We start from the raw sequence: 11,624 nt of genomic DNA, 5'->3' as shown, positions 1-11,624 counted from the left end.
CCGCCTCGACCCATGTCGTCTCCCCCATGAGATACACACTTATACAGCCTATGGACGTGATAGAGAAAGGGAATAAACGCGTGACGTTGTATGGCATGCATGAGACGTCCGGATCCAAGAAAAAAATGCAAGCTTTCACATGTCCCGAACCTTTAAAGCATGTAAACACCTCATGCAAGTAAAGATCGAAGGTCCTAACTCCTCTAAGTTAAAAAGGGGTATTACCTAGCCTCGTTGCAAGAGGAAAAGAGTCGGGGACGCGGCCGCGGGAGTCGCTAGACTCGGTTTGACGGCTACAGGTGAGAGGCTCGAGAGTTGACAGCAGCGGCAGTCCGGGGAAAAACGGGTCGGCACGCGAGCTCCGGGCACGGCACGGTGCAAGGTCGGGCTCGTTGGACTCCTTAGGGGCAGATCTAGGCGTTCGTGAAAGGTCCCGAACGTGCCGAGGCCTAGACAAACCCGAAATAGTGAGATAAAACCCGGTAAAAAATAAGAACCCGCTAGAAAGGAATCGGATGAAACGGAGGTTGTGCACGGTTGGTCGGCCCTCGGATCGTGACCACCTCTTCACGGGGGAGGGTGAGGGTTGTGAGGAACCCTTTGAACGTGATGGCACGACTCACCGAAGTCGTGGGAAGAAATGGCACGTGGATGAGGTTCGATGCGCGCGGCAAGGGGGTCTCGGGACCCCGATTGCTCTTGTGGCTGGAACGTGATGTTGGGGACCTCAAATGGAAAATCTAAGCCCGGAAACGGACTTAGGGGGTGGGAAATATGTAGGCTAGGGTGTTTGATGATTTTTGGCTTAAGTCGGGTCGGGTGGTTACCGGAATACCGGGTGGTTTTCCGGCGATTTTGGCCGGTTACGGCCTTGGCAAGGGCTGGACGAGACTTAGGAGTGGGCTGGAGGTTGAGAGCTTTTTAGAGAGAAGTTGGCTTCAGAGAGAGTGAGAATGAAGAAGTGATTAAGGTTAATGATCAATGGGAACTTATAGGGGGCCCTAACGATTCGGTTAAGGAACGTTAATCGCGGTTAGGGGGCCTAATATGGGCTGCCGAAAATCCCAAGAGAGATTAGGGTGGGGAAAATGTCATGTTGAGTGTAGGGGAAGGCAAGGGAGAGTGATGGGTGTGATGGATGTGTAAGAGGAAGTGATGGATGTGTAAGAAGATTTGAATTGGTGGTGGAGGGAAGGAGGAAGCCTCCTTGGAGCTGCCGGCCAAGGGGATTAGCTGTGGCTTGGGGCTGTCACGTCGGAGCTGAGGGTTTGAGCCGTGGCTTGGGGTTGAGCCGTGGCTTGATGGCTCGGCTTGGCTGAGCTGTGGGTCCCATTCGATTGCGAGAAAAACCGGAAAACGCTTGAGACTTGATTGAGCTCGCATCCGATCTCCGATGTCCAATTAATTTATAGATTTGGAATGCTTGAACGAAGAGGGTTTGAATGAGCCCAATATCGCCATGCGTCGTGTGAATGAACGTTCGGGCGACTCGGCGCCTCGAGAGCCGATTTTGCCCTGTTTGGACGTGCGGAGTGGAGATTAGTGCCCCCCGGTCCCCGATTGCTCTTTGCCCATCTTGACATACATTTCGGTGACCCTTCTTCCCCGTGGGGGATCGTTGGCTCGTCGCCCTCGGCCGAGGACCGTTAGCCCGGGGAGGCCTAGGGGCTTGTGACCAGGATTTTCTCAGTGTTCCCTGAATGTCTTGAGGTGTTCGGGAATCGCTGCGATCTCTATTTTCTGTGGACGTGCTCCGAAGGTTCGTCGGGGGCGTTTGCTACCACTGAAACGTCCCTCGGGGAGCCCTGTAGAGTTCCGAATGGTCGTCTGAAACTTGTCCCATGGCCTTGACTGTCCCTGGGTGCCTGTAGGCCCGTTTTAGGGGGCCGTCTGCTTGTCAGTAGAGCGGACCCCGAGAGCCCTATTAGAAAAGGCGTCCGTGAGAGATCGGGGTGTCCCGGCCTATGTGGCATGCTCCGGAAATGTGTCCGGACGTGTTGTTGGTCACTTTGGCACTGAGATGGATATTTAGAGTCCCATATTGGGCACCTTTCGGTGCTTGGGTGACTCGGTGATGAATAGTGCCATAGTGCCAGCTCCGTCGTTTTCGGGATTCCTTGTTTGTCTGTTCTTCTGATGGCTCTCCTCTGCCTTTCTCGGTGGACCACGCTTTTCTTCCGCAATCCATGATTCTATGCCCGCCTATTTGCCTCCGTTTTCCCGATGGTGAATAGTGTCCCGAGCCTTGGTTGGAAGTCCTCCGTTGGAGCCGGTGGACCGAAATGGGGTGCGGACACTAGTCCACCAGCTATGTTTGCCTAGGTTAGACACATTGTTTGTTAACCAACCCCGGTTAATAACTGATTAAATCACGTACACTTGACTTAATACACCGGTTGTCTGTATTCACCTCTATTTGTCAGTTGATGTTTGTTTCTCGTCAGTTTTATCGTTTTTCTTCTGTTTTCCACTTGTCTTTGCTAATTTATTGTGGTTTGGGCCCGAGCCCGTAGGTTAAGTGTTACACGGGGTCCAACGCCCCAAATCACCGAACACGAGGTCCAACGCCTCCTAAGTCACTGAGCGTGTGCAACCCGAGTGCGGAATGAGATCTAGCCTCGATTCACCGTCATACTCCAAACATGGCCTACGAGGAAGGCAATTTGGATTGGATGTGTGAAACGGGTTTAGATATCACCCGGGAGCTCGATCGGTCCAATAGTTACAGTGGGAATCAAGCGGTTCTCCTGCAAACCGTTGGATCGATCGGACCCGACCCCCGGCTCCTTGGGCTCACGTTGCCTTAATTTACTTATCAGTTATTCAAAATACACGGTGAGTCGGAGCGGAATATTGGCCCAACATAAACTGATCGGGATCCATTTATTTATTCAGTTATACTTTGTAATTATTCGAGAGAACATTGTGAGGATTTTATTCGTATGTTCACTCATTCCTTTGTAAGGATCCCCGATCGGCGAGCGAGAGGTCTGAGTGTCGAATCGGTTAAGTTGGTCTATCGTCACCAAAGGATGAGCAAGTTCGAATACACGTGGTCTCGGTTCGCGCAGGAAATCGACCATCACGGTTCGATGAACTGTAACGATAAGATAGTGAACCGATTTCTCGACGCACAAGCCTACTCATCTTTCGGATTCTTGGCCCAACTTAATCAATTCACCGACTTTACGGTGTCAAAACGGGCGAGTCGAGTGCAAATTCTAAATCACGCGATAAATAAACAAAATGGCAAGCCTAGCAAGCTAGAGTACCGAAAGGGCGTGCAGGATATAGGCCCGCACGTAATAGAACCCCCGAATTCGGAATTTTCGGTTCTGTATGACCATTGCCTTAGTATTTAGGTGTACCCCGTACCCCTAGACCCGGGTAACTTGCCGGCCCTCGACCTTCGGGTCGTAAAATGGCAAGTGGCGACTCCTTCTCACGTGCGTCCGTCGCGCGTCCTCGGGAAAGTGGACACTCCCAAGCCGCGTTGCATAGGCTTCGTGCATGTGTGCCCCGACGAGATGAAATTCGGGTGCGCACAGTTTGGCGACTCCACTGGGGACATACTTTGTGGGTTCGGGCTCAAATCCGTTTGCTTGCTTGCATGTTTATTTATCGCTTTTCGTACATTTATGTTAAGCATATTTATTTCACGCACTTGCATCGCATCATTCTAGCGGGTTCTTAGGTACCTTGTCCGAAATCCCACGGGCACCAAAATAGGAAGCTAGGTTAGTCAGAGGTTCCGAGTAAGGGAACGGATCGAGTCGGCTATGCCACCGAACCGGCCCCCAAAGATCCTCGCTCGATTTCAAGGAATTCACACCCTTGTATCGGGAGCCCCCATCCCTAGTTAGTGGTTCTCCCAATAGCACCGAAAACCATGCATACACAAGGACCGTCATGCTGGACCAATCTTTGCCTTCATGCCGTCAACCGACCCAAAAGTCGAGTCATTGAGTTGGCCCGTAGTTTTCCTTTAGGACGGGCCTTTTGTTGTTTTTCTGTAAGAAAGAGTCATGTATACTGTAAAGAACGTGATTGTAGTTTATCTTTCCGCACTGCATGCATTATTTCCAAAAAAAAAACTTAGGACATTACATTGGTTTGATCCTTAAAGCGTTAAGCCGACATCTCCTCCATTTAGGTAAGGATGGACCGCCCGGCTCCCGGTCTCAGGCTCGAAGCAATCACACCGCCGAGACAAGAGATCATGCGCATTTGGAGGACTCTCCGACCGGTGGATTGAGCTTTCATTCAAGGCATCATCGGAGATATGGTTATGTTCACGGAAACTCCAGTGGATTGGATCTTCTTGAGGACCGCCATCTAGTTTTAGGACCCCAAGCATGCGGTGTTCAACTTTCAGGGAACGGAATTGGCACCCACAATCGAAGAGTACACGGTGCTCATCCAAAGGCCCACGTCCACAACCCAAGGCATCTTTGTGCCCAACCCGTTCGCAGTAATTCGGAGTCAGCTCTCCAACCTCCTCGGCATACCCACCCAAGATGTCCACCAAGAGCTTCATCAAGGATGGGATCACGGCATCAGGATCGCATGGCTCTCCGACTGAATGCTTCTCCGTGCTTTGACACCTTCGACGGCGTCCTACTAGCGCGACGCATGTCACGAGTTCCTGCTCTTGATCTTCAGCACCCTCCTGTTTCCGTACTCGCCACTATGTTAGAGAGGTTCGGCGTGGCAGGATAAGAGGATCGCCGCACCTACTACAGATCTGGCTCCTCGCGCACGTCTGCCCCTTTTGCTCATCACATCCTTTCTCCTACATCACGGACGAGCGTTCACTGATCGAGCGCCTGGTACCGGTCGTCCCACCTCCCGAGCACAGCTTTTCGGAATAGAGGCACTTTTGGCGCGAATTGACCCCCGCGGCCCCATGATCACAGGATGTTCCGAAATCGTGGGAGTCCCTCTTCTTAGCCACTTGGGGAGCACGCTCATATTCCCCAGCCGAGTAATCAGACAACTCGGTGGCCTGCAGGACATTCCCGCCGAGGCGGATCACCTACCCTACCGCATCCAGTGGGTCGACTCCACATCCACGGCCCCCGCAAGATTCCTGCAGATCCGGGAGATCCACCGTCAACGGGACGCTAGCACTGTCAGTACCCCATTTTGGCTCATCAATTGAAATTACATTATTAGCAATGATCCAAGCCACGACTTGAGCAGAATACAGAAAACGGCTCGGCAGAGCAAGAAATCACTATTCATCCTCAAGTTGGCGAAATCAGGCAAATGACACATGCATATGACAGAAGGACTCTAGGGGTCATCAAGAAGCAACAGAGTGACTAGAGAGCTCAACAATGTCCGAAACCGGCATTTCCAGAGTTCACACGAACAGGCCTATTTTCCGATAGTTCGCTCCACTGTCGAAAGATAGCCAATATTGGACTTCAAAAATCCACTCCAATGCCAAACAGGTGAAAAGTGTCCCCAAAAGCGTTTTGCAAATCATCTGCTCTATACAGAACAACTTTCTGTATACAGACAACTTTTCAGTGGAAGTCCAAAAATGTCGGATTCTCGGAGAAAAGTTAATTCCAAATATCAAATGCGGCCATGCCCCACAATCATACAGAGCACGAGCAGTGCTTCAGATTATCTTTTGGAAGCCATACAGACACCCTGAATGACTTCCGAACGACAAAACGGGCATACCCCTCTTCGGAAGCGCATAACCGGAGACTGGTCTGATGGAATTACGGCAAACGAAGTTCATACCGCATTGCCCTGAAAACTCTAGCAGACATTCACAATTGGGCAAAACAGACAGCAAAACCCTTTTTAGTTTCCCGAGTAACCTCCAAGGAGCGGAAATGACCATTTTCAGTGGAAATCCATATCCGGAGGTCCTCTTTGGGGAAACTTGACGCCAAATGCTTACGTTACACAATGCTAGCCTTCTCAAGGCTCAATGTGGAATCGTCGGAATAAATCACACGACTCATCTAGACCTCCCGAGCAGTGCTTTAGAGGTCTCAGATACACTTTTCAAGTCCTTGGAGGTTTGATCTCGACAAACAGAGATTACAGTAATCTCCGGAGTGCCCAAGCAACTCAGAAATCATCCTGAGAAATCCAGTTTCGGCCTCCTAGGACGTCTCCGGCCCCACGTTAGCATTACCGGCTTAAGGGATAATTGTTCACGTTGTCTGACAATTTATGTCAAAATGACCAACGTGAGATGCAGACACAAGATATGCTGTCAGAAGCGGACAACTTCGCTCTGGTCATCTGCAATGAGCAAAACCGGCTTCCGAGCCTCATATGCTTCCGGGGCATTTCTCCATGAAAAATGCCAATCTCAAGCTCATTAAACCCATTTTCTCGCGCATATCAACAATTCAACGTTCAATTCGAACCACGAACTTCGAATACGCGACCAATCGAGACCCGAGCTTTCTCCCGGATTCTTCTCTTAGGCCGTGGGACCCACGGATCAGGCCTAGCCGCCCCATCCTTGCCCTAGGTGTCCTCTCCTTTGTCTTCTTCATCTCCATGAAGATAAGAAGACAACTTGCACACTTATCCCCTAAAATATCTAAGTGTTTCATTCTTGCACTCCAACTCCCCATCAATGCTCATTAATGTTTTATCTCTTCTCCATCAATGCCACTTGCAAGAATATCTTCTTTCTTCATTAAACAAATTCGGATCTCCTAATCCATGCCCCTTAATTGCACTTTTCTCCACTTAATTGCACTTAAGCATAGCCGATATATACTTTCTAAGTCATTAACTTAAGGATACACCTTCAAGCACTCTCTCTCTAGCATTTCTCACTCTCCAAAAGCTCTCAAACTCCATAGCAAACCGCAGCAAGCTTCAGCCATTTCCAGCAAGCAAAACCAAGCAAAACCGGGCAAAGTCTTAAGTCGGAATCCATCCCGGCTTGAATCCAAACTTTACCAAACTTCATATCACACATTTGTTCGAGCCCCTCTATCCATTTCTGAACTTAGATTTTACGTTTGAAGCCTCTAAGCCATAGAACCAGCCTTGAACAAAATCTGGACAGATTTGGTCCTTCTCGGGTAAAAAATGTCAAACCGGGTTTCAAGCCTTTCCAAGTCGGTTTGAGCTACCAAAACCCATCAAACACCTCCCCACACAACCCTAGGGTGTCAAGGAGTCAATAAATCCAAGAAAAACCCATCGGTTTAACCCCAGGAAGAAGAAACAGCCCGACTGCCCAGTCGGGTCGAAATTTCTGACTGTCTGTGCGGTTTTCTTGTAGATCGGGTTGATCCAGGACTCTTTTCGGAAAACGACCACCACAGCCACCTCCGGAGGTGAGTTAGCAGTCGGGAGCCGTTTGCCTTGCTCAAAAATTCCATCGGGAGCCTCCGTGGTGACGTCCGACCCGACTTGTGCCAGTCGGGTCCGAAATTCCAGACGTGCTCTGTTTTGGGTGATTTTTGCAGGACTGTACGGGTCGACCCGACAACTCTGGGAACAAGCGACCACCACGGTCACCTAGAGGGGTCCCTTGGCTACCCAAGGCCGCCGACCTTGCCTCAAAATTCCATCGGGAGCCTCCGTGGCGACGTCCGACCCGACTTGTGCCAGTCGGGTCTGTCCAGCATTCCAGCCGGATCTGTTTGGTGCCATTCGGGTCTGTTCAACGGAAAACAGCCCAAACCCGACCCATCAACGGTCCAACCCGACTCTTGAAGGTCTCATCCCGCATCTCGGGACTAGGTATGACCATTCCCGACTTAGAGGAGCTAGGACTTTTACATTCTCGTTGAGTTTATGGAGTTATAAGGGGTTTATGTATGTTTTATTTTCAAGTTTTAATCTTTATGCATTTTCCATGTTATATCATGCATATTTATCCTTGATTTATATGCTAGCATGTCGGGAAACACTTGGATCGTAGTCGAGAAGAACATCCCGACTCGGGAAAGGCAAAGAGCTGACGGGTTTCCCTCCAAGCGAGGTGACTGAATGCTCTCTTGCTCATTTCGGGCAAGGAACGATCTTCTTGACCCGATCCAAGTTCGATTCTCTAGTTTCATCGTATTTTCTCACGTGCATGAAGTCGGTATTGTTTTATCGATTCCTTAAATAACTTGTTTGTGCATGTTTCCATGTTCGAATGCGTTATTCAAATCATGGCAATACCGACTTTCGTTTAATCGTGTCATTTATAATGTTTGTCGTTTAAGCATGCGAGAAATGATTCGAAACAAGACGGGGAAACCTCGTGGAACCCCATTCGGGCCATGGGACCTCTCGGCTATCTCCAAGGAGAAGTAACCGAGAGCCTCTTAGACTCGTACGGGTTGCATGAGGCTTCCTCTTCCCGTTTTGAGTCCGTTCTCGGCTTTCGTGTAATTTGCAATTTACATTATCGTCACAATATCGCATGAAAATGTCTTTTCAAAACAAAGCATGCATGGATTCGGGTATCGATGACTCATTCGGGTCCATTCGGTTACGAGGGTAGTTTCGGTCATTGGACCAAATTATCCTCGATCCTTATGGAATCGTCTTGGTCTTCGAGTCGCGAATCGTTTTCACAATTAATGCATTCGGCACAACCCTTAAGCATTAATCCCACAAACAGGTTAATCGGGACGCTCACATGATTAAACCCACTTCACACTGATAAGGTTTACACGAATTGGCCATTAACTGATAACTCGCGTCGATGAGTTGTCAAATGACGTTGGTGCCCTTTCCAAACTTATCAATTTCAAAACCCGAAACGCGCTGTCCGATGTAGCATGGATGTCTGAGAAGGGCTTCTGTGTCTCAACTTGAGTTTTTACCTGATTCCAGGTAGCTCAGGTCAGGATACAGAAGATCTTTCTAGATCACTTCCGAGCAGATCGACCGGTTCTTTGGCTTTTTCGGGGTTCTTGCACAACCCTGGACGATCTAGGGAATTGGTCGACACCGGCTACAGGCCGAGGTGGCCCGCACTACGATGTTTCCCCTTTTCTGAAAATAATTTTCAAATAAAGGGCAAAATCGTCTTTTCACAATTCAGCGACACCCTTAGGGTTAGCATGACAGAAACACTACAGTACGGGATAAGAATGGGCTACCTGTTCAGGTGCAGGTTCATCTGCATAGCCTTTCTTATCTAACTGATGAGTTTCTGTCATCCTAACATAGACTCGGGTAACTAGAACAGTTATCTCTGTCAGAAAACATGCAAAATGCTGATTAACCTTTCACTCGACCTAACCAAACACTAGATAATGGTTAGGAGGAATTCTAGATTCCAAATCTAGAGTCAAAACATGAGTTTGGCTAATTCAGTGGAAATTCAGTATCACAATACAGAACAACTGTAAAAGCAATTCACACACACGAGATTTGACTCTCTTTGTCAAGTTCTCAAAACAAAGCCGAATGCTAAAACGTTGGCACGTGCTTGTTTGTCTAGGGTAGGATTTGCATGCCAAAATACCTAGGATTAACAACTTGTTAAAACACGTACATTCGATAATAACAAACACCTTGTCTGTTATTAACATGTTGCGTGTTATCTTTCCGCACCTGTTTGCCATGCGGGTCGAGCCTGATCCCTAGGCCGAATAATATTAGGGTTCAGCACCCTAATCATCGAGCACAGGGTTAAACACCCTAATCAACACTCACAGGGTCCAACGCCCTATTCAGTAAGAGCGTCCATTGAATTTCAGTTCTTCGGTCTTTTCCCTAAACTCACGGTGAGTTAGAGTGGAATAATAACCGAACGCAAAACGACTGGAATTCGACCCTTTTGTAATTTGTATTTATTGTTTTCGAGAGCATTGTAAGGATTTTATTTTGTACATTTATTCTGTAAGAATTCCAGTCGGTGAGCGAACGGTCCGAGAGTCGAATTAATCGAATCGGTCTAATGCTTGCCCAGACACAAGTAAATCCAAGATCTCGCGGTTTTGGTTCACGCAGGGATTCAACCTCCATGGTTCGATGAATTGTAACGCAAGATTGTGAACCAATTCCCTGACACGCAGATTTACTTCTCTCTCGGCTTCTCAACCGACATCGTTTAATTCATCGAGTTTACGGTGTCAAAACGTGTGAGCCGAGCGCAACTTAATCCACGCGGTAAATAATAAAACATGCAAGCCTAGCAAACCAGAGTACCGAAAGGGCGTGCGGGATATAGGCCCGCACGTAACATGAACCCCCGAACACGGACTTTCCGGTTCCGCACAGACTAATGCCTTAACAACAACTAGGTGTTCCATACCCCTAGACCCGGGTAACTTATCCGCCCTCGACCTTCGGGTAGTAAAATGATAAGTGGCGACTCCTTCTCTCACGCGTGTCCGTCACGCGTCCCCACGGGAAGGTGGACACTCCCAGCCGCGCGATCCAAAAGCGCGCAATGCGGGCCCCGTCGAGAGTCCACATTCTGGTCCGTACAACTTGGCGACTCCACTGGGGACATACTTAGTGGGTTCAAGCTCGATTCGTTTGCTTGCTTGCATGTTCATTTACCGCTTCCCGCAATTTTTCGCTTATCTATTTTACGCATATTTACTTTTCTGCACTTGCATTGCATCATTCTAGTGGATTTAGGTACCACGCTTGAAATCCCACGAGCGGCAATCTAGGAAGCTAGGTTAGACAGGGGTTCGAAGTAGGGGTACGGCGCGCGGTTCGACTGTCGCTTAGGCCTTGAAAAGAATCCCGCCCGATTTCAAGGAATTGATACCCTTGAGTCAGGAGCCCCCATCCCTAGTTAGTTGCTATCCCGGTAGTACCTAAACCATGCATAAACAGGGACCGTCATGCTGGACCAAAATAAACATTCATGCTGTCAACCGACCCAAAGTCGAGTCTTTGAGTCGGCCCCTAGTTTTCTTTTAGGCGGGCCTTTTGTTGTTTTTCTACAATGAGCGATGTACATTGTAACAGATACAATTATAATTTATTCTTTATGCACTGCATGCATGTTTTCAAACAAACTAGGACATTGCATTGGTTTATTGCTTAAGTTCCCTTTTTCAAATGAACCATCTTCGTAAATCTGGGAACTTGAATCAAATCAATGCAACGACATTAGCTTTTGAAAACTCATACATTACCTGCATCCGATGTTTGCACAGCAACTACCATGTCCCGTACGACATGTGAGTTGTGCTAACCTTCGCGGGTAAACCACTTGCGGTCTTCACCTCTCCATGGCGAGACGTGCTATGACCAGAGGCCGTCCAGCCCAGCCACCCACCCCGCACGATAGGCGAGTCGTGCCCACTTTCGCGGGCAGGCCACTCGCGGCCTTCACTCTTCCTCTACAGCAAGACGAGCTGTGGCCCGAGGGCCGATCAACCTTCCCAGGCGAAGTTAACTAACACTAACTTCTTCCTAACAGAGAGTGTCACCGCGTGATTGGACGCACATCTCTCCACATGACCCCACGCATCTACCAACGATTAAGCGTGCCTCATACATGTCCAAGCATGTTCACACTAACTCATGCACGCACGCTCAAAGAATCAATGCATGTCTCTCGGTGTGCTCGCACGACACTTACCAGGCCAGTTCGCTTCCCTACACTCTTGCATTGAAATCCTGAACAGTTCATGCTCCTTCATTGTTTTCTTTTCCCATTGCAT

This window comes from Punica granatum, chromosome 6 (genome assembly GCF_007655135.1).
Source record: "Punica granatum isolate Tunisia-2019 chromosome 6, ASM765513v2, whole genome shotgun sequence".
Classification (NCBI taxonomy): Eukaryota; Viridiplantae; Streptophyta; class Magnoliopsida; order Myrtales; family Lythraceae; genus Punica; species Punica granatum.
Note: the sequence above shows the minus strand (reverse complement) of the source record.